This window comes from Musa acuminata, chromosome BXJ2-8 (assembly GCF_036884655.1).
Source record: "Musa acuminata AAA Group cultivar baxijiao chromosome BXJ2-8, Cavendish_Baxijiao_AAA, whole genome shotgun sequence".
Lineage (NCBI taxonomy): Eukaryota > Viridiplantae > Streptophyta > Magnoliopsida > Zingiberales > Musaceae > Musa > Musa acuminata.
In genome coordinates this window covers 37,376,855-37,398,784 of record NC_088345.1, presented here as the reverse complement: position 1 = coordinate 37,398,784, position 21,930 = coordinate 37,376,855, and the positions used below count along the sequence as shown (strand labels likewise).

The 21,930-nt window shown below is 46.0% G+C and overlaps 19 non-coding genes across 19 annotated transcripts; all 19 read right to left on the bottom strand.

Annotated features, from left to right (window-relative positions):
- Positions 1-221: 221 nt before the first annotated feature.
- LOC135621266 (5S ribosomal RNA) lies at positions 222-340 on the bottom strand. The gene has a single exon (XR_010490489.1). It is a non-coding gene; the product is annotated as a 5S ribosomal RNA (ribosomal RNA).
- A 486-nt stretch (positions 341-826) lies between these two features.
- Positions 827-945, bottom strand: LOC135620884 (5S ribosomal RNA). The gene has a single exon (XR_010490113.1). It is a non-coding gene; the product is annotated as a 5S ribosomal RNA (ribosomal RNA).
- A 486-nt stretch (positions 946-1,431) lies between these two features.
- LOC135621066 (5S ribosomal RNA) lies at positions 1,432-1,550 on the bottom strand. The gene has a single exon (XR_010490292.1). It is a non-coding gene; the product is annotated as a 5S ribosomal RNA (ribosomal RNA).
- Positions 1,551-2,036: 486 nt separating this feature from the next.
- LOC135621146 (5S ribosomal RNA) lies at positions 2,037-2,155 on the bottom strand. Its single transcript, XR_010490372.1, has one exon. It is a non-coding gene; the product is annotated as a 5S ribosomal RNA (ribosomal RNA).
- Positions 2,156-2,640: 485 nt separating this feature from the next.
- Positions 2,641-2,759, bottom strand: LOC135620780 (5S ribosomal RNA). The gene has a single exon (XR_010490014.1). It is a non-coding gene; the product is annotated as a 5S ribosomal RNA (ribosomal RNA).
- Positions 2,760-3,245: 486 nt separating this feature from the next.
- Positions 3,246-3,364, bottom strand: LOC135621064 (5S ribosomal RNA). The gene has a single exon (XR_010490290.1). It is a non-coding gene; the product is annotated as a 5S ribosomal RNA (ribosomal RNA).
- Positions 3,365-3,850: 486 nt separating this feature from the next.
- On the bottom strand, positions 3,851-3,969 carry LOC135621181 (5S ribosomal RNA). The gene has a single exon (XR_010490406.1). It is a non-coding gene; the product is annotated as a 5S ribosomal RNA (ribosomal RNA).
- Positions 3,970-4,455: 486 nt separating this feature from the next.
- LOC135620727 (5S ribosomal RNA) lies at positions 4,456-4,574 on the bottom strand. The gene has a single exon (XR_010489963.1). It is a non-coding gene; the product is annotated as a 5S ribosomal RNA (ribosomal RNA).
- Positions 4,575-5,060: 486 nt separating this feature from the next.
- On the bottom strand, positions 5,061-5,179 carry LOC135621130 (5S ribosomal RNA). The gene has a single exon (XR_010490356.1). It is a non-coding gene; the product is annotated as a 5S ribosomal RNA (ribosomal RNA).
- A 486-nt stretch (positions 5,180-5,665) lies between these two features.
- Positions 5,666-5,784, bottom strand: LOC135621177 (5S ribosomal RNA). The gene has a single exon (XR_010490402.1). It is a non-coding gene; the product is annotated as a 5S ribosomal RNA (ribosomal RNA).
- A 486-nt stretch (positions 5,785-6,270) lies between these two features.
- On the bottom strand, positions 6,271-6,389 carry LOC135621121 (5S ribosomal RNA). The gene has a single exon (XR_010490347.1). It is a non-coding gene; the product is annotated as a 5S ribosomal RNA (ribosomal RNA).
- A 367-nt stretch (positions 6,390-6,756) lies between these two features.
- Positions 6,757-6,875, bottom strand: LOC135620687 (5S ribosomal RNA). The gene has a single exon (XR_010489926.1). It is a non-coding gene; the product is annotated as a 5S ribosomal RNA (ribosomal RNA).
- Positions 6,876-7,361: 486 nt separating this feature from the next.
- On the bottom strand, positions 7,362-7,480 carry LOC135620883 (5S ribosomal RNA). Its single transcript, XR_010490112.1, has one exon. It is a non-coding gene; the product is annotated as a 5S ribosomal RNA (ribosomal RNA).
- A 486-nt stretch (positions 7,481-7,966) lies between these two features.
- Positions 7,967-8,085, bottom strand: LOC135621065 (5S ribosomal RNA). The gene has a single exon (XR_010490291.1). It is a non-coding gene; the product is annotated as a 5S ribosomal RNA (ribosomal RNA).
- Positions 8,086-8,571: 486 nt separating this feature from the next.
- Positions 8,572-8,690, bottom strand: LOC135621145 (5S ribosomal RNA). Its single transcript, XR_010490371.1, has one exon. It is a non-coding gene; the product is annotated as a 5S ribosomal RNA (ribosomal RNA).
- A 485-nt stretch (positions 8,691-9,175) lies between these two features.
- LOC135621147 (5S ribosomal RNA) lies at positions 9,176-9,296 on the bottom strand. Its single transcript, XR_010490373.1, has one exon. It is a non-coding gene; the product is annotated as a 5S ribosomal RNA (ribosomal RNA).
- Positions 9,297-9,782: 486 nt separating this feature from the next.
- LOC135621063 (5S ribosomal RNA) lies at positions 9,783-9,901 on the bottom strand. Its single transcript, XR_010490289.1, has one exon. It is a non-coding gene; the product is annotated as a 5S ribosomal RNA (ribosomal RNA).
- Positions 9,902-10,387: 486 nt separating this feature from the next.
- LOC135621081 (5S ribosomal RNA) lies at positions 10,388-10,506 on the bottom strand. Its single transcript, XR_010490307.1, has one exon. It is a non-coding gene; the product is annotated as a 5S ribosomal RNA (ribosomal RNA).
- Positions 10,507-10,992: 486 nt separating this feature from the next.
- LOC135620726 (5S ribosomal RNA) lies at positions 10,993-11,111 on the bottom strand. Its single transcript, XR_010489962.1, has one exon. It is a non-coding gene; the product is annotated as a 5S ribosomal RNA (ribosomal RNA).
- Between the last annotated feature and the right edge of the window lie 10,819 nt (positions 11,112-21,930).

Below are 21,930 nucleotides of genomic sequence, written 5' to 3'. Positions count from 1 at the left end.
ATCACTCACGTAATTGGCTTGCTGGGCACCTATGACTAGCATCACCCATCCTAGAACCATGTCTGATCATTGTATGTTTATGAAGAAATTTTTAGATGATGATTTCATTATTCTACTGCTATATGTTAATGACATATTTATTGTTGGCCATAATGCTGGAAAAATTGAAAAGCTTAAAAGAGAGTTTTAAGTAGGTCTTTTGGCCGCTCGGGGCGGAAAAAGGAGGGCTACACGAGGACTTCCCAGGGGGTCACCCATCCTAGTACTACTCTCGCCCAAGCACGCTTAAATTCGCAGTTCTGATGGGATCTTGTGCTTTAGTGCTGGTATGATCGCATTCGTTCTGTGTGCGTCGTCCCTCGTCTTTGTACTCTCGAACGATCTCGGAATCGCCATTGTTGGATCTCTCCGATGTCCATGAGGCCGACCGCGTACCGGACACGGCAATCGCGCGCCGAAACCATCGGGAGTTTCTCGAACGAACTCGGAATCGCTATTGCGGCCCCATTCCGGAAAGCCCTCTCTGAGCCCCACGAGACTGACTGCTTAGCGTTAACGGCAAATTCCGTGGCCCAAAACCATCGCCTCGGAGGTCGATGGGAGAGGTTTTGGCCGCTCGGGGCGCAAAAACGAGTGCAATAGGGGGTCACCCATCCTAGAACCCTGTCTAATCATTGTATGTTTATGAAGAAATTTTTAGATGATGATTTCATTATTCTCCTACTATATGTTAATGACATATTTATTGTTGGCCATAATGCTGGAAAAATTGAAAAGCTTAAAAGAGAGTTTTAAGTAGGTCTTTTGGTCGCTCGGGGCGCAAAAAGGAGTGCAACACAAGGACTTCCCAGGGGGTCACCCATCCTAGTACTACTCTCGCCCAAGCACGCTTAAATTCGGAGTTCTGAAGGGATCCGGTGCTTTAGTGCTGGTATGATCGCATTCGTTCTGTGTGCGTCATCCCTCGCCTTTGTACTCTCGAACGATATCGGAATCGCCATTGTCGGATCTCTCCGATATCCACGAGGCCGACCGCGTACCGGACACGGCAATCGCGCGCCGAAACCATCGGGGCTTTCTCGAACGAACTCGGAATCGCTATTGCGGCCCCATTCCGGAAAGCCCACTCCGAGCCCCACGAGACTGACTGCTTAGCGGTCATGGCAAATTCCGAGGCCCAAAACCATCGCCTCGGAGGTCGACGGGAGAGGTTTTGGCCGCTCGGGGCGCAAAAACAAGTGCAACAGGGGGTCACCCATCATAGAACCATGTCTAATCATTGTATGTTTATGAAGAAATTTTTAGATTATGATTTCATTATTCTCCTGCTATATGTTAATGACATATTTATTGTTGGAAATAATGCTAGAAAAATTGAAAAGCTTAAAAGAGAGTTTTAAGTAGGTCTTTTGGCCGCTCGGGGTGCAAAAAGGAGTGCAACTCGAAGACTTCCCACGGGGTCACCCATCCTAGTACTACTCTCGCCCAAGTATTCTTAACTTCGGAGTTCTGATGGGATCAGGTGCTTTAGTGCTGGTATGATCGCACTCATTGTGTGTGCGTCGTCCCTCGCCTTTGTACTCTCGAACGATCTCGGAATCGCCATTGTTGGATATCTCCGATGCCCCCGAGGCCGACCGCGTACCAGACACGGCAAGCGCGCGCCGAAACCATCGGGACTTTCTCGAACGAACTCAGAATCGCTTTTGCGGCCCCATTCCGGAAAGCTCTCTCCGAGCCCCACGAGACTGACAGCGTAGCGGTCACGGCAAATTCTGAGGCCCAAAAACATCGCCTCGGAGGTCGACGGGAGATGTTTTGGCCGCTCGGGGCACAAAAACCAGTGCAACAGGGGGTCACCCATCCTAGAACCCTGTCTGATCATTATATGTTTATGAAGAAATTTTTAGATGATGATTTCATTATTCTCCTGCTATATGTTAATGACATATTTATTGTTGGCCATAATGCTGGAAAAATTAAAAAGCTTAAAAGAGAGTTTTAAGTAGGTCTTTTGTCCGCTCGGGGCGCAAAAAGGAGTGCAACACGATGACTTCCCAGGGGGTCACCCATCCTAGTACTACTCTCCCCCAAGCACGCTTAACTTCGGAGTTCTGATGGGATCCGGTGCTTTAGTGCTGGTTTGATCGAAATCATTTTGTGTGCGTCGTCCCTCGCCTTTGTACTCTCGAACGATCTCGGAATCGCCATTGTCGGATCTCTCCGATGCCCACGAGGCCGACCGCGTACCGGACAGGGCAAGCGCGCGCTGAAACCATCGGGACTTTCTCGAACGAACTCGGAATCGCTATGACGGCCCCATTCCGGAAAGCTATCTCCGAGCCCCACGAGACTGACTGCGTAGCAGTCACGGCAAATTCCGAGGCCCAAAACCATCGCCTCGGTGGTCGACGGGAGAGGTTTTGGCCGCTCGGGGCGCAAAAACGAGTGCAACAGGGGGTCACCCATCCTAGAACCATGTCTGATCATTGTATGTTTATGAAGAAATTTTTAGATGATGATTTCATTATTCTCCTGCTATATGTTAATAACATATTTATTATTGGCCATAATGCTGGAAAAATTGAAAAGTTAAAAGAGGGTTTTAAGTAAGTCTTTTGGCCGCTCGGGGCACAAAAAGGAGTGCAAAACGAGGACTTCCCAAGGGGTCACCCATCCTAGAACTACTCTCGCCCAAGCACGCTTAACTTCGGAGTTCTGATGGGATCCGGTGGTTTAGTGCTGGTATGATCGCACTCGTTTTTTGTGCGTCGTCCCACGCCTTTGTACTATCGAACGATCTCGGAATCGCCATTGTCGGATCTCTCCGATGCCCACGAGGCCGACCGCGTACCGGACACGGCAAGCGCGCGCCGAAATCATCGGGACTTTCTCGAACGAACTCGGAATCGCTATTGCGGCCCCATTCCGGAAAGCTCTCTCCGAGCCCCACGAGACTGACTGTGTAGCGGTCACGGCAAATTCCGAGGCCCAAAACCATCGCCACGGAGGCCGACGGGAGAGGTTTTGGCCGCTCGGGGCGCAAAAACGAGTGCAATAGGGGGTCACCCATCCTAGAACCATGTCTGATCATTGTATGTTTATGAAGAAATTTTTAGATGATGATTTCATTATTCTCCTGCTATATGTTAATGATATATTTATTGTTGGCCATAATGCTGGAAAAATTGAAAAGCTTAAAAGAGGGTTTTAAGTAAGTCTTTTGGCCGCTCGGGGTGCAAAAAGGAGTGCAACACAAGGACTTCCCAGGGGGTCACCCATCCTAGTACTACTCTCGCCCAAGTAGGCGTAACTTCAGAGTTCTGATGGGATCCGGTGCTTTAGTGCTGGTATGATCGCACTCGTTTTGTGTGCGTCGTCCCTCGCCTTTGTACTATCGAACGAACTCGGAATCGCCATTGTCGGATCTCTCCGATGCCCACGAGGCCGACCGCGTACCGGACACGGCAAGCACGCGCCGAAACCATCGGGACTTTCTCGAACGAACTCGGAATCGCTATTGCGGCCCCATTTCGGAAAGCTATCTCCGAGCCCCACGAGACTGGCTGCGTAGCGGTAACGGCAAATTCCGAGGCCCAAAACCATCGCGTCGGAGGTCGACGGGAGAGGTTTTGGCCGCTCGGGGCGCAAAAACGAGTGCAACAGGGGGTCACCCATCCTAGAACCATGTCTGATCATTGTATGTTTATGAAGAAATTTTTAGATGATGATTTCATTATTCATCTGCTATATGTTAATGACATATTTATTGTTGGCCATAATGCTGGAAAAATTGAAAACCGTAAAAGAGGGTTTTAAGTAAGTCTTTTGGCCGCTCGGGGCGCAAAAAGGAGTGCAACATGAGGACTTTCCAGGGGGTCACCCATCCTAGTACTACTCTCGCCCAAGCACGCTTAACTTCGGAGTTATGTTGGGATCCGGTGCTTTAGTGCTGGAATGATCGCACTCATTTTGTGTGCGTCGTCCCTCACCTTTGTACTATCGAATGATCTCGGAATCGCCATTGTCGGATCTCTCCGATGCCCACGAGGCCGACCGCGTACCGGACACGGCAAGCGCGCGCCGAAACCATCGGGACTTTCTCGAACGAACTCGGAATCACTATTGCGGCCCCATCCCGGAAAGCTCTCTCCGAGCCCCACGACAGTGACTGCATAGCAGTCAGGGCAAATTCCGAGGCCCAAAACCATCGCCTCGGAGGCCGACGGGAGAGGTTTTGGCCGCTCGGGGCGCAAAAACGAGTGCAACAGGGGGTCACCCATCCTAGAACCATGTCTAATCATTGTATGTTTATGAAGAAATTTTTAGATGATGATTTCATTATTCTCCTGCTATATGTTAATGACATATTTATTGTTGGCCATAATGCTGGAAAAATTGAAAAGCTTAAAAGAGGGTTTTAAGTACGTCTTTTGGCCGCTCGGGGCGCAAAAAGGAGTGCAACACGAGGACTTCCCCGGGGGTCACCCGTCCTAGTACTACTCTCGCCCAAGCACGCTTAACTTTGGAGTTCTGATGGGATCCGGTGCTTTAGTGCTGGTATGATCGCACTCGTTTTGTGTGCGTCATCCCTCGCCTTTGTACTCTAGAACGATCTCGGAATCGCCATTGTCGGATCTCTCCGATGCCCACGAGGCCGACCGCGTACCAGACACGGCAAGCGCGCTCCGAAACCATCGGGACTTTCTCGAACGAACTCGGAATCGCTGTTGCGGCCCCATTCCAGAAAGCTCTCTCCGAGCCCCACGAGACTGATAGCGTAGCGGTCACGGCAAATTCCGAGGCCCAAAACCATCGCCTCGGATGCCGACGGGAGAGGTTTTGGCCGCTCGGGTCGCAAAAACGAGTGCAACAGGGGGTCACCCATCCTAGAACCATGTCTGATCATTGTATGTTTATGAAGAAATTTTTCTATGATGATTTCATTATTCTCCTGCTATATGTTAATGACATATTTATTGTTGGCCATAATGCTGAAAAAATTGAAAAGCTTAAAAGAGGGTTTTAAGTACGTCTTTTGGCCGCTCGGGGCGCAAAAAGGAGTGCAACACGAGGACTTCCCAGGGGGTCACTCATCCTAGTACTACTCTCGCCCAAGCACGCTTAAATTCGGAGTTATGATGGGATCCGGTGCTTTAGTGCTGGAATGATCGCACTCATTTTGTGTGCGTCGTCCCTCGCCTTTGTACTATCGAATGATCTCGGAATCGCCATTGTCGGATCTCTCTGATGCCCACGAGGCCGACCGCGTACCGGACACGGCAAGCGCGCTCCAAAACCATCGGGACTTTCTCGAACGAACTCGGAATCGCTATTGCGGCCCCATTTCGGAAAGCTCTCTCCGAGCCCCACGAGAGTGACTACGTAGCGGTCAGGGCAAATTCCGAGGCCCAAAACCATCGCCTCGGATGCCGACTGGAGAGGTTTTGGCCGCTCGGGGCGTAAAAACGAGTGCAACAGGGGGTCACCCATCCTAGAACCATGTTTGATCATTGTATGTTTATGAAGAAATTTTTAGATGATGATTTCATTATTCTCCTGCTATAAGTTAATGACATATTTATTGTTGGCCATAATGCTGATAAAATTGAAAAGCTTAAAAGAGGTTTTTAAGTAAGTCTTTTGGCCGCTCGGGGCGCAAAAAGGAGTGCAACACGAGTACTTCCCAGGGGGTCACCCATCCTAGTACTACTCTCGCCCAATCAAGCTTAACTTCGGAGTTATGATGGGATCCGGTGCTTTAGTGCTGGAATGATTGCACTCGTTTTGTGTGCGTCGTCCCTCGCCTTTGTACTATCGAATGATCTCGGAATCGCCATTGTCGGATCTCTCCGATGCCCACGAGGCCGACCGCGTACTGGACACGGCAAGCGCGCGCCGAAACCATCGGGACTTTCTCGAACGAACTCGGAATCGCTATTGCGGCCCAATTCCGGAAAGCTCTCTCCGAGCCCCACGAGACTGACTGCGTAGCGGTCATGGCAAATTCCGAGGCCCAAAACCATCGCCTCGGATGCCGACGGGAGAGGTTTTGGCCGCTCGGGGCGTTAAAACGAGTGCAACAAGGGGTCACCCATCCTAGAACCATGTCTGATCATTGTATGTTTATGAAGAAATTTTTAGATGATGATTTCATTATTCTCCTGCTATATGTTAATGACATATTTATTGTTAGCCATATTGCTGGAAAAATTGAAAAGCTTAAAAGAGGGTTTTAAGTACGTCTTTTGGTCGCTCGGGGCGCAAAAAGGAGTGCAACACGAGTACTTCCCAGGGGGTCACCCATCCTAGTACTACTCTTGCCCAAGCACTGTTAACTTCGGAGTTCTGAAGGGATCCAAAGCTTTAGTGCTGGTATGATCACACTCGTTTTGTGTACGTCGTCCCACGCCTTTGTACTCTCGAACGATCTCGGAATCGCCATTGCGGCCCCATTCCGGAAAGCTCTCTCCGAGCCCCACGAGACTGACTGCGTAGCGGTCACGGCAAATTCCGAGGCCCAAAACCATCGCCTCGGAGGCCGACGGGAGAGGTTTTGGCCGCTCGGGGCGCAAAAACGAGTGCAACAGGGGGTCACCCATCCTAGAACCACTGTATGTTTATGAAGAAATTTTTAGATGATGATTTCATTATTCTCCTGCTATATGTTAATGACATATTTATTGTTGGCCATACTGCTGGAAAAATTGAAAAGCTTAAAAGAGGGTTCTAAGTAAGTCTTTTGTGGCGCAAAAAGGAGTGCAACACGAGGACTTCCCAGGGGGTCACCCATCCTAGTACTACTCTCGCCCAAGCAAGCTTAGCTTCGGAGTTCTGATGGGATCCGGTGCTTTAGTGCTGGTATGATCGCACTAGTTTTATGTGCGTCGTCCCTCGCCTTTGTACTCTCGAACGATCTTGGAATCGCCATTGTCGGATCTCTCCGATGCCCACGAGGCCGACCGCGTACCGGACACGGCAAGCGCGCGCCGAAACCATCGGGACTTTCTCGAACGAACTCGGAATCGCTATTGCGGCCCCATTCCGGAAAGCCCTCTCTGAGCCCCACGAGACTGACTGCTTAGCGTTAACGGCAAATTCCGTGGCCCAAAACCATCGCCTCGGAGGTCGATGGGAGAGGTTTTGGCCGCTCGGGGCGCAAAAACGAGTGCAATAGGGGGTCACCCATCCTAGAACCCTGTCTAATCATTGTATGTTTATGAAGAAATTTTTAGATGATGATTTCATTATTCTCCTGCTATATGTTAATGACATATTTATTGTTGGCCATAATGCTGGAAAAATTGAAAAGCTTAAAAGAGAGTTTTAAGTAGGTCTTTTGGCCGCTCGGGGCGCAAAAAGGAGTGCAACACAAGGACTTCCCAGGGGGTCACCCATCCTAGTACTACTCTCGCCCAAGCACGCTTAAATTCGGAGTTCTGAAGGGATCCGGTGCTTTAGTGCTGGTATGATCGCATTCGTTTTGTGTGCGTCATCCCTCGCCTTTGTACTCTCGAACGATATCGGAATCGCCATTGTCGGATCTCTCCGATATCCACGAGGCCGACCGCGTACCGGACACGGCAATCGCGCGCCGAAACCATCGGGGCTTTCTCGAACGAACTCGGAATCGCTATTGCGGCCCCATTCCGGAAAGCCCACTCCGAGCCCCACGAGACTGACTGCTTAGCGGTCATGGCAAATTCCGAGGCCCAAAACCATCGCCTCGGAGGTCGACGGGAGAGGTTTTGGCCGCTCGGGGCGCAAAAACAAGTGCAACAGGGGGTCACCCATCATAGAACCATGTCTAATCATTGTATGTTTATGAAAAAAATTTTAGATTATGATTTCATTATTCTCCTGCTATATGTTAATGACATATTTATTGTTGGAAATAATGCTAGAAAAATTGAAAAGCTTAAAAGAGAGTTTTAAGTAGGTCTTTTGGCCGCTCGGGGTGCAAAAAGGAGTGCAACTCGAAGACTTCCCACGGGGTCACCCATCCTAGTACTACTCTCGCCCAAGTATTCTTAACTTCGGAGTTCTGATGGGATCAGGTGCTTTAGTGCTGGTATGATCGCACTCATTGTGTGTGCGTCGTCCCTCGCCTTTGTACTCTCGAACGATCTCGGAATCGCCATTGTTGGATATCTCCGATGCCCCCGAGGCCGACCGCGTACCAGACACGGCAAGCGCGCGCCGAAACCATCGGGACTTTCTCGAACGAACTCAGAATCGCTTTTGCGGCCCCATTCCGGAAAGCTCTCTCCGAGCCCCACGAGACTGACAGCGTAGCGGTCACGGCAAATTCTGAGGCCCAAAAACATCGCCTCGGAGGTCGACGGGAGATGTTTTGGCCGCTCGGGGCACAAAAACCAGTGCAACAGGGGGTCACCCATCCTAGAACCCTGTCTGATCATTATATGTTTATGAAGAAATTTTTAGATGATAATTTCATTATTCTCCTGCTATATGTTAATGACATATTTATTGTTGGCCATAATGCTGGAAAAATTAAAAAGCTTAAAAGAGAGTTTTAAGTAGGTCTTTTGTCCGCTCGGGGCGCAAAAAGGAGTGCAACACGATGACTTCCCAGGGGGTCACCCATCCTAGTACTACTCTCCCCCAAGCACGCTTAACTTCGGAGTTCTGATGGGATCCGGTGCTTTAGTGCTGGTTTGATCGAAATCATTTTGTGTGCGTCGTCCCTCGCCTTTGTACTCTCGAACGATCTCGGAATCGCCATTGTCGGATCTCTCCGATGCCCACGAGGCCGACCGCGTATCGGACAGGGCAAGCGCGCGCTGAAACCATCGGGACTTTCTCGAACGAACTCGGAATCGCTATGACGGCCCCATTCCGGAAAGCTATCTCCGAGCCCCACGAGACTGACTGCGTAGCGGTCACGGCAAATTCCGAGGCCCAAAACCATCGCCTCGGTGGTCGACGGGAGAGGTTTTGGCCGCTCGGGGCGCAAAAACGAGTGCAACAGGGGGTCACCCATCCTAGAACCATGTCTGATCATTGTATGTTTATGAAGAAATTTTTAGATGATGATTTCATTATTCTCCTGCTATATGTTAATAACATATTTATTATTGGCCATAATGCTGGAAAAATTGAAAAGTTAAAAGAGGGTTTTAAGTAAGTCTTTTGGCCGCTCGGGGCACAAAAAGGAGTGCAAAACGAGGACTTCCCAAGGGGTCACCCATCCTAGTACTACTCTCGCCAAAAAGCACGCTTAACTTCGGAGTTCTGATGGGATCCGGTGGTTTAGTGCTGGTATGATCGCAATCGTTTTTTGTGCGTCGTCCCACGCCGTTGTACTATCGAACGATCTCGGAATCGCCATTGTCGGATCTCTCCGATGCCCACGAGGCCGACCGCGTACCGGACACGGCAAGCGCGCGCCGAAATCATCGGGACTTTCTCGAACGAACTCGGAATCGCTATTGCGGCCCCATTCCGGAAAGCTCTCTCCGAGCCCCACGAGACTGACTGTGTAGCGGTCACGGCAAATTCCGAGGCCCAAAACCATCGCCACGGAGGCCGACGGGAGAGGTTTTGGCCGCTCGGGGCGCAAAAACGAGTGCAACAGGGGGTCACCCATCCTAGAACCATGTCTGATCATTGTATGTTTATGAAGAAATTTTTAGATGATGATTTCATTATTCTCCTGCTATATGTTAATGATATATTTATTGTTGGCCATAATGCTGGAAAAATTGAAAAGTTTAAAAGAGGGTTTTAAGTAAGTCTTTTGGCCGCTCGGGGTGCAAAAAGGAGTGCAACACAAGGACTTCCCAGGGGGTCACCCATCCTAGTACTACTCTCGCCCAAGTAGGCGTAACTTCAGAGTTCTGATGGGATCCGGTGCTTTAGTGCTGGTATGATCGCACTCGTTTTGTGTGCGTCGTCCCTCGCCTTTGTACTATCGAACGAACTCGGAATCGCCATTGTCGGATCTCTCCGATGCCCACGAGGCCGACCGCGTACCGGACACGGCAAGCGCGCGCCGAAACCATCGGGACTTTCTCGAACGAACTCGGAATCGCTATTGCGGCCCCATTTCGGAAAGCTATCTCCGAGCCCCACGAGACTGGCTGCGTAGCGGTAACGGCAAATTCCGAGGCCCAAAACCATCGCCTCGGAGGTCGACGGGAGAGGTTTTGGCCGCTCGGGGCGCAAAAACGAGTGCAACAGGGGGTCACCCATCCTAGAACCATGTCTGATCATTGTATGTTTATGAAGAAATTTTTAGATGATGATTTCATTATTCATCTGCTATATGTTAATGACATATTTATTGTTGGCCATAATGCTGGAAAAATTGAAAACCTTAAAAGAGGGTTTTAAGTAAGTCTTTTGGCCGCTCGGGGCGCAAAAAGGAGTGCAACATGAGGACTTTCCAGGGGGTCACCCATCCTAGTACTACTCTCGCCCAAGCACGCTTAACTTCGGAGTTATGATGGGATCCGGTGCTTTAGTGCTGGAATGATCGCACTCGTTTTGTGTGCGTCGTCCCTCACCTTTGTACTATCGAATGATCTCGGAATCGCCATTGTCGGATCTCTCCGATGCCCACGAGGCCGACCGCGTACCGGACACGGCAAGCGCGCGCCGAAACCATCGGGACTTTCTCGAACGAACTCGGAATCACTATTGCGGCCCCATCCCGGAAAGCTCTCTCCGAGCCCCACGACAGTGACTGCATAGCAGTCAGGGCAAATTCCGAGGCCCAAAACCATCGCCTCGGAGGCCGACGGGAGAGGTTTTGGCCGCTCGGGGCGCAAAAACGAGTGCAACAGGGGGTCACCCATCCTAGAACCATGTCTAATCATTGTATGTTTATGAAGAAATTTTTAGATGATGATTTCATTATTCTCCTGCTATATGTTAATGACATATTTATTGTTGGCCATAATGCTGGAAAAATTGAAAAGCTTAAAAGAGGGTTTTAAGTACGTCTTTTGGCCGCTCGGGGCGCAAAAAGGAGTGCAACACGAGGACTTCCCCGGGGGTCACCCGTCCTAGTACTACTCTCGCCCAAGCACGCTTAACTTTGGAGTTCTGATGGGATCCGGTGCTTTAGTGCTGGTATGATCGCACTCGTTTTGTGTGCGTCATCCCTCGCCTTTGTACTCTAGAACGATCTCGGAATCGCCATTGTCGGATCTCTCCGATGCCCACGAGGCCGACCGCGTACCAGACACGGCAAGCGCGCTCCGAAACCATCGGGACTTTCTCGAACGAACTCGGAATCGCTGTTGCGGCCCCATTCCGGAAAGCTCTCTCCGAGCCCCACGAGACTGATAGCGTAGCGGTCACGGCAAATTCCGAGGCCCAAAACCATCGCCTCGGATGCCGACGGGAGAGGTTTTGGCCGCTCGGGTCGCAAAAACGAGTGCAACAGGGGGTCACCCATCCTAGAACCATGTCTGATCATTGTATGTTTATGAAGAAATTTTTATATGATGATTTCATTATTCTCCTTGTTAGGATCGAGAGCACTAAGAGGGGGGGGGTGAATTAGTGCAGCGGAAATCTTATAATAATTTAAAACCAAAAGCTGCATTCGTTCAAAAACTATTATGATGTAAAAGCAAATTCTTAGTTTGTATCTAAGTGCAGTTTGCGTCTAAGCGCAGATTGCGTTTAAGCGCAGTTTTGCGTCTAAGCGCAGTTTTGCGTCTAAACTCAGATTTACGTCTAAATGCAGATTTACGTCTAAACGCAGATTTACGTCTAAACGCAGTTTTACGTCTAAACGCAGATTTACGTCTAAACGCAGTTTTACGTCTAAACGCAGTTTTACGTCTAGACGCAGATTTACGTCTAAACTTTGAAACTTGTTTGTATACTTGCAGAAGGCAGTATGCAGTTGAAATCAAGACGTAAACGTGAACTGAAATCTGATGATTGAGCGAGGAAAGCCGATTTACGTCTGAATGCAGTTTTACGTCTAAATGTTGAAACTCGTTCGTAAAATCGTAGAGGACAGATTGCAGTTATTAATAGGATTAAAATGTAAGCGTAAACTGCAAAGAAGCTCATTCGTAAAAGCACGGAAAATAGTTCTGCAGAATCAAACGTAAACGTAAACTGTAATGTATGAAAATACGAATTTACGTCTGAATGCAGATTTGGAAGAACAGCACTTAGAACTTGTTCGTGAAAGCGCAGAGAGCAGTAGTGATGAGGGAGGTTTACAGTAATGATAAAGTGCTCGAAAATAAACGCAAACCAGAGATTTAGAGTGGTTCGGTCAGCCTTGACCTACTCCACTTTTGGCTTCCTCCACCGATGAGGTTGCCGACGTCAACTAGGTGCCTTCCTTCAATGGGCGAAGGCCAAACTTCCCTCTTACAATTTCTCTCCTTTTGACAGGCTTAGGAGACAACCTTTACAGACCTTTCTCTCCTCACTTTACAATTGAAAACTTGAAGAACAGAAGGAGGAGACTTAAAGGCTTTACAACACTTTTGAGCTCTTAGAATCACAGAAAAGATCAAGATTTCGGTATGTGTCTGTATCTTTTCAGTGCTGAATGGGTGGGGTATTTATAGGCCCCAACCCAATTCAAAATTCGAGCTCAAAACGATCAAATCGATCAAATCCCAGAATTCTGGGATCAGGCGGTTGCACCTCTCGACTGGAGAGGTGGCACCGCCTGGCAGAGCTCGAAGACTGAGCTCTGCCGATTGCTTCTCTCTGCCAGAGCTCGAAGACTGAGCTCGATGGTTGCATCACCTAGCAGAGCTCGAAGACTGAGCTTGGTGGTTGCATCACCTGGCAGAGCTCGAAATCTGAGCTCAGTGGTTGCATCACCTGGCAGAGCTCGAAACTGAGCTCAGGCTGATGCACCTCTCTGCCAGAGCTCGAAGACTGAGCTTGGTGAATGCATCACCTGGCAGAGCTCGAGACTGAGCTCTGGCTGATGCACCTCTCTGCCAGAGCTCGAAGACTGAGCTCGGTGGTTGCATCGCCTGGCAGAGCTCGGAACTTGAGCTCTGGCGGTGCAACCTCTTGGCTGGGGCGGTTGCACCTCCCAGCCTCGCAGCCCTGGCGGTTGCACCTCCTGGCTGGGGCGGTTGCACCTCCCAACCCCACAGCCCAGGCGGTTGCACCTCCTGGCTGGGGCGGTTGCACCTCCTGGTTGGGGCGGTTGCACCTCCTGGTGCAATCAGGGTCCGAATGGTTCACTCCATTCGGCCCACTTTGAATCTTTTCAGGGGCCCAATTGCCCCAAGATTAAGCTAATGGGATCACCTCCCATTTTCATGCTTAATCATCATGCTAACTACGATTAACTCTAAGACAACTTCTGCAGCTTTGCTCCGATGCGTCAATCGCTTCTTCCGGCGAGTTTCCTGCCAACTTCCGTCGATCAACCGATAACCCTCGGTGATCCTTCTGCGGACATCCGGCATACTCCTGGACTTTGCGACGATCCACTTGGCGAGTTCCGACGAGCTTCGCTTGGCAAGCTTCTGGACTTCTCGGATCTGTTCTCTCTGAACCTCCGACGACCGTCCGAACTTCCGTCGAACTCTCGAACTCCCAACGTGATCATGATCTTGACTCCGGCGCAACTCCTGCTGCTTGTCTTACTCTCATCGTAATTAATCCTGCACACTTATCTCAACACATAGATTAGATAACAAATGACAATTGACTTCATCATCAAAATCCGAGATTCAACAATCTCCCCCTTTTTGATGATGACAATCAATTGATAAAGGAGTTGTCCTTAACTCCCCCTATCTATATGCCATAGTTGAGATAAGTCAACCTTGAATTCAAGACCTAAGAATTCAAGTGACGTATTGATAAGTTAGATCAGTTAAACTTATCAATGCTCCCATCATGATGCCCATCATGATGTATCTCTTTAAGAATGATGTCAAGGCATGACATACATCATCAAGTTTGTATGATAGTGTTTGTAACCATTCATCATGTAATCATATAAAGCTACGAAGGACTTTTTTACATGATGCTCACATTTGAGATTTTCTAGTAAGTTTGCATTTTCTTCACAATATCAAATCAAGATATGATGCAAACTATAGTACATGTTCACATATCTCTTGGTGATGCAAGGATGGCATAACATTGTTTATAGCATCACTCAAGTATTTGCAACTATGACATAGATATGATTATGGCAGTTCAGCTATGACATAGTGTTTATCAATTCATATTTTTCTCCCCCTTTGTCATCAACAAAAAGCATGATAGCATTATCAAGCATATAAAGGAAGTCATGACACATATAGCATTATCAAGCATATAAAGGAAGTCATAACTAGCATGATCTCATGATAGTTTTCATAAGAGTGTACGGGAACATCCCATTTTTAGCATACAACCCGAAAAATGAACTTCTTACATGCATTTGGTTAAAAATATTTGTCACATAATTTGCAACATGTTATTTGATCAAGCGTTGTCAAGGCATGTAATAGTAATAACATTCGAAAAATAATTTTAAGTATTCGGACACATCAACATTCCTAATTCTCTTCTTATGTAATCAAATTGTTCTTCACATAGGGGTTTTGTGAAGATATCAGCTAGTTGATGTTTGGTATCAATAATCTCTATGGTTACATCATGATTAGAGACATGATCTCGTATAAAGTGATGTCTAATATCAATGCGTTTGATTCTTGAGTGTTAAGCTTTTGATGTAGTAACACAATTATTTCAAGTGCAGCATTATATCATATTGCATAGCAGGATTTTTATTTCAGCAAGTGTAGCATTGCATCACATGGTAAGATATCAGCTCGTATGATGCAAATTTTTGTTTGATATCTTGATACATGGCATGATAGCAATCATATTAGCAATAGCAACCATATCAATGTCATACTGCTGACTTATCAACTTACATTGGTATGTTGCTTCATATTTTCAAGGCATAGGCTTTTAAACCTTTTTAGTTTCAGTGCAAAAACCGAGATAAACAACAAGAGATGTTTGCAAATATGCTTACACAGACAAAGATAACCATATCAGGGTAACATATATACAGCATATCAGGTAACCATAAAGACAAAGTCCTTCATGAATAACATAAGGAGTTTACAACATGTCATATTAAAAACATCAGATGTTTATACAAGCTTATTCATGAGGTGGAAGATTAAAGTGCCTAAGTAAAGAGTCAAATTGTCGATGGATTTGCTGCAGCTCGGTTAGGATTTGATCTTGTCGAAGTTCAAGCCGTTCTTGTCGTTGTTCAAATCGGTCCATCCGAATCCCGATATCTTCGATGGATGATATGTGAGTTTGCTCAACCGGATGTGTTTCCTCAAAGGGACAGATCGGAGGAGAGTGGGTACTCCTAAAGACTGGGGTTTCCGGCTCTGGTTCAGGTTCAGGTTCAGGCTGAGGGGGATCAGTTCTTCTAGGCATTCTAACCCAGTTACCGTTTCTATAGTGACATCTTAGTCGGTGAAGTAGATTTTTGTTTATTATGCTGAATCTATCTGATTTCATTACTTCTTCTTCTAGTGGTATTTGAATGTCGTAAGCTTTCATTATTCTAGTAATAATTCCACCATATGGGAGCATCATATCTTTCGTAGATAATTCCAACATGTTTTGTTGGATCAGATAGCCAAGACAAATGTCACGTTCTTTCATGATTAGGTACATAATTCCTAATTCCAATTGACTCACTTCATCATGATGGTATTGCTTAGGAAGAATTATACTAGTCATGATATGATGAAGTATCTTAGTATTAAAGGGCATTAGATGTTCACAACTTTTAGGAATAGATTCTATGTTAGGATTGGCAAGGATTGTTCCTAAGGCTTCAACGTAGGATGTTTCAATAGTTTTTTCATCCCATGATCCTTTAAAGTAAAGACCTATGCTTTTCATGGGAATACCTATCATATCACAAATGAATCTATCAGTGATTGAGATGTGTTGTCCTAAGAGATAGGTTGATATCCTTTCTTCATCATCTATTTGCATGTTGTTGTAAAACAATCTAACTAGTCTAGGATAAATGGGTTCGTTGATCTGCAAAATGGGAAGTAGATTTAGGTTTGCAAACCAATGGATAGTCTCTACATCTCTTAGTTCATTCAGATCTACGTATTTTCCCTTATTGATGCTTCTTAGTTCGAAGGAGAGAAATTTTTCAGCATGGTTTTTGGAATCAAAAAGAGTGAGATCAAACTCTTCTACTACTCTCCTCTTTCCCTTGTCCCTTGAGGATCTTCTAGATCCCATTACTACTGCTGTTTAGAGGGATGATGATGAGCTAAGGTAAATGAAGAACAAAACAGAATTTAAGAGCTTCTTAGAGAGTACCTTTGTGAAATCTTCAAGAGAAGGAAGGATTCTTGATGTTTTGCTCCGAAATGGGAGGTATTTGGAAGGCTTAGAGGAGTGAAATGGGAATGGAGGAGACTTGGAAGAGTAGAGGAGGAAATGGGGGTGAGTTTGTGGTCGGTTCCTTAGCCGGCCCTAGCGTGATTTTAAAGGGCAGAGCTTGCTGGCGGTTGCACCTCTGGCTGGAGCGGTGCAACCTCTGGCAACCCGTGATGGCTGGAGGTGCCACCGCCAGCTGGAGAGGTGCCACCGCCTGCAGCAGGTGAGCACCTAAGATGATTTGATTAGGGAGTCTTTGCCTTGAGGAGAGTTTCAGAGTAATTAATGTTTGTTACATGATTTCGTATGAGTTTTTATTTAAGGAAGAAGCTCTTTGTACGATCAAGATAGATCTTTTAACGTGCATACGTATGTTTGTTTGGTATCCCTTTTAAGATCATGACATATTTAGTTTCTACAAGAATTAATTCGTAGATGAACGGGTTTTGAAGATCAGGGGGGTATGTGAATTTGGATATCATATGTTTCTAATAAGGTTGTATCGTTTTTGTGATTTCACAACTTCCACTTGTTACTTAAGCGTTGTGAGTTCCTTTTTGATTCTTGGTTTATGACCATTGAGAGTCAAGGAGCAGAAAATTATTTCTTGCTCCGGCCTAGACTTTTAATGTTTTTATAGGAAGGGATGATCTTTAGGAACCTATTTGCTTTTGGGTGCCTCATAAATAGATCTACATTTTCTATCATGTTGCATAGAGTTTATCATGGTTCCTTTAGGAACCCAAATTAATTTGTTTGGACTTATTTTCTTGAATGGACAACAATGTGTCTTGTGTCCAAACTTGCAACAAAAGTTGCACTTGGTTTGGTGTTGAACATGTAAGATGGGGCCTTTTACAAAGGTAGTTGGATTTCGGTGAGGACTCCTCACAAATCCAATCCCACTTCTTTTGGGAGCATGACCCTTGTTTGTAAGGATCATGTTTAATGACTTGCTACCAACCTCGAATTTCTTCAAGGTGTCCTTAAGTAGCAAGTTTTCTTTTTGTATAGTTTCTAAATCATGACATTTGATACATGAATTTAAATTATCATGATGTTCGACTTTTAACTTATCAAACTCACAAGTAAGATTATCATGTACCTTTTTTAGCAACTTGTATTTTCTATTTATAACTTTGCATTCATCAAATAAATCATGGAAGGCATTTAATAATTCATCGAAAGATAAATCAGCATCTAATAAATCCGTTACCTCCTCTTCGATGGCCATAAAGGCGTAATGAGCAACTTGCTCGGTGTTGGACTCCTCTTCCTCAGATGCGCTCGAATCATCCCATGTTGCTTGAAGCGCCTTCTTCTTTGTTGTTCTTTTCTTGACTTGGGGACAATCACTTTTGTAGTGTCCCGGCTTTTTACATTCGTAGCAGATTACTTGGTCCTTCTTGGGTTCAAGTTTATTTTTCACATCGTTTTTAAACTTGTTTCTTTTGAAGAATTTCTTAAACTTTCTTGTCAAAAGTGCCAAGTCATCGTCACAATCCTCATCACTTGAGTTTTCTCTCAAGTGGCATTCAGAAGTTTTAAGTGCCATATCCTTCCTGTTCTTTGGAAGGATGTCTTCTTGCTCTTCATGAGCTTTGCAGGTCATTTCGTAGGTCATTAATGACCCGATTAGTTCTTCAAGAGGGAAATTTCGCAGATCTTTTGCCTCTTGAATGGCGGTGACTTTAGGATCCCAACTCTTAGGAAGGGATCTTAGTATCTTATTAACAAGCTCAAAATCCGAAAAGCTCTTTCCGAGTCCTTTTAGACCGTTGACGACATCCGTGAAACGGGTAAACATGTCGCCAATGGTTTCACTCGGTTTCATCCGGAAAAGTTCAAAAGAATGCAGCAACAGATTGATTTTTGACTCTTTCACTCTACTTGTGCCCTCGTGGGTCACTTCAAGTGTGTGCCAAATATCAAAAGCAGTTTCGCAAGTTGAAACACGATTAAACTCGTTTTTATCAAGTGCGCAAAATAAGGCATTCATAGCCTTTGCATTAAGAGCGAAAGCCTTCTTCTCCAAATCGTTCCAATCGATCATTGGAAGAGAAGATTTTGAAAATCCATTTTCAACAAGGTTCCACAGTTCAAAATCCATAGAAATAAGAAAGATCCTCATTCGGGTCTTCCAGTAAGTGTAGTCCGTTCCACTGAACATGGGTGGACGTGTAATCGAATGCCCCTCTTGGTTTCCGGCGTATGCCATCTCTCTTGGGTTTTAATCCTTTAGAGAGTTAACCTTGCTCTGATACCAATTGTTAGGATCGAGAGCACTAAGAGGGGGGGGGTGAATTAGTGCAGCGGAAATCTTATAATAATTTAAAACCAAAAGCTGCGTTCGTTCAAAAACTATTATGATGTAAAAGCAAATTCTTAGTTTGTATCTAAGTGCAGTTTGCGTCTAAGCGCAGATTGCGTTTAAGCGCAGTTTTGCGTCTAAGCGCAGTTTTGCGTCTAAGCGCAGTTTTGCGTCTAAACTCAGATTTACGTCTAAATGCAGATTTACGTCTAAACGCAGATTTACGTCTAAACGCAGATTTACGTCTAAACGCAGTTTTACGTCTAAACGCAGATTTACGTCTAAACGCAGTTTTACGTCTAAACGCAGTTTTACGTCTAGACGCAGATTTACGTCTAAACTTTGAAACTCGTTTGTATACTTGCAGAAGGCAGTATGCAGTTGAAATCAAGACGTAAACGTGAACTGAAATCTGATGATTGAGCGAGGAAAGCCGATTTACGTCTGAATGCAGTTTTACGTCTAAATGTTGAAACTCGTTCGTAAAATCGTAGAGGACAGATTGCAGTTATTAATAGGATTAAAATGTAAGCGTAAACTGCAAAGAAGCTCGTTCGTAAAAGCACGGAAAACAGTTCTGCAGAATCAAACGTAAACGTAAACTGTAATGTATGAAAATACGAATTTACGTCTGAATGCAGATTTGGAAGAACAGCACTTAGAACTTGTTCGTGAAAGCGCAGAGAGCAGTAGTGATGAGGGAGGTTTGCAGTAATGATAAAGTGCTCGAAAATAAACGCAAACCAGAGATTTAGAGTGGTTCGGTCAGCCTTGACCTACTCCACTTTTGGCTTCCTCCACCGATGAGGTTGCCGACGTCAACTAGGTGCCTTCCTTCAATGGGCGAAGGCCAAACTTCCCTCTTACAATTTCTCTCCTTTTGATAGGCTTAGGAGACAACCTTTACAGACCTTTCTCTCCTCACTTTACAATTGAAAACTTGAAGAACAGAAGGAGGAGACTTAAAGGCTTTACAACACTTTTGAGCTCTTAGAATCACAGAAAAGATCAAGATTTCGGTATATGTCTGTATCTTTTCAGTGCTGAATGGGTGGGGTATTTATAGGCCCCAACCCAATTCAAAATTCGAGCTCAAAACGATCAAATCGATCAAATCCCAGAATTCTGGGATCAGGCGGTTGCACCTCTCGACTGGAGAGGTGGCACCGCCTGGCAGAGCTCGAAGACTGAGCTCTGCCGATTGCTTCTCTCTGCCAGAGCTCGAAGACTGAGCTCGATGGTTGCATCACCTGGCAGAGCTCGAAGACTGAGCTTGGTGGTTGCATCACCTGGCAGAGCTCGAAATCTGAGCTCGGTGGTTGCATCACCTGGCAGAGCTCGAGACTGAGCTCAGGCTGATGCACCTCTCTGCCAGAGCTCGAAGACTGAGCTCGGTGGTTGCATCGCCTGGCAGAGCTCGGAACTTGAGCTCTGGCGGTGCAACCTCTTGGCTGGGGCGGTTGCACCTCCCAGCCTCGCAGCCCTGGCGGTTGCACCTCCTGGCTGGGGCGGTTGCACCTCCTGGCTGGGGCGGTTGCACCTCCCAACCCCACAGCCCAGGCGGTTGCACCTCCTGGCTGGGGCGGTTGCACCTCCCAACCCCACAGCCCAGGCGGTTGCACCTCCTGGCTGGGGCGGTTGCACCTCCTGGTTGGGGCGGTTGCACCTCCTGGTGCAATCAGGGTCCGAATGGTTCACTCCATTCGGCCCACTTTGAATCTTTTCAGGGGCCCAATTGCCCCAAGATTAAGCTAATGGGATCACCTCCCATTTTCATGCTTAATCATCATGCTAACTACGATTAACTCTAAGACAACTTCTGCAGCTTTGCTCCGATGCGTCAATCGCTTCTTCCGGCGAGTTTCCTGCCAACTTCCGTCGATCAACCGATAACCCTCGGTGATCCTTCTGCGGACATCCGGCATACTCCTGGACTTTGCGACGATCCACTTGGCGAGTTCCGACGAGCTTCGCTTGGCAAGCTTCTGGACTTCTCGGATCTGTTCTCTCTGAACCTCCGACGACCGTCCGAACTTCCGTCGAACTCTCGAACTCCCAACATGATCATGATCTTGACTCCGGCGCAACTCCTGCTGCTTGTCTTACTCTCATCGTAATTAATCCTGCACACTTATCTCAACACATAGATTAGATAACAAATGACAATTGACTTCATCATCAAAATCCGAGATTCAACAATCTCCCCCTTTTTGATGATGACAATCAATTGATAAAGGAGTTGTCCTTAACTCCCCCTATCTATATGCCATAGTTGAGATAAGTCAACCTTGAATTCAAGACCTAAGAATTCAAGTGACGTATTGATAAGTTAGATCAGTTAAACTTATCAATGCTCCCATCATGATGCCCATCATGATGTATCTCTTTAAGAATGATGTCAAGGCATGACATACATCATCAAGTTTGTATGATAGTGTTTGTAACCATTCATCATGTAATCATATAAAGCTACGAAGGACTTTTTTACATGATGCTCACATTTGAGATTTTCTAGTAAGTTTGCATTTTCTTCACAATATCAAATCAAGATATGATGCAAACTATAGTACATGTTCACATATCTCTTGGTGATGCAAGGATGGCATAACATTGTTTATAGCATCACTCAAGTATTTGCAACTATGACATAGATATGATTATGGCAGTTCAGCTATGACATAGTGTTTATCAATTCATATTTTTCTCCCCCTTTGTCATCAACAAAAAGCATGATAGCATTATCAAGCATATAAAGGAAGTCATGACACATATAGCATTATCAAGCATATAAAGGAAGTCATAACTAGCATGATCTCATGATAGTTTTCATAAGAGTGTACGGGAACATCCCATTTTTAGCATACAACCCGAAAAATGAACTTCTTACATGCATTTGGTTAAAAATATTTGTCACATAATTTGCAACATGTTATTTGATCAAGCGTTGTCAAGGCATGTAATAGTAATAACATTCGAAAAATAATTTTAAGTATTCGGACACATCAACATTCCTAATTCTCTTCTTATGTAATCAAATTGTTCTTCACATAGGGGTTTTGTGAAGATATCAGCTAGTTGATGTTTGGTATCAATAATCTCTATGGTTACATCATGATTAGAGACATGATCTCGTATAAAGTGATGTCTAATATCAATGCGTTTGATTCTTGAGTGTTAAGCTTTTGATGTAGTAACACAATTATTTCAAGTGCAGCATTATATCA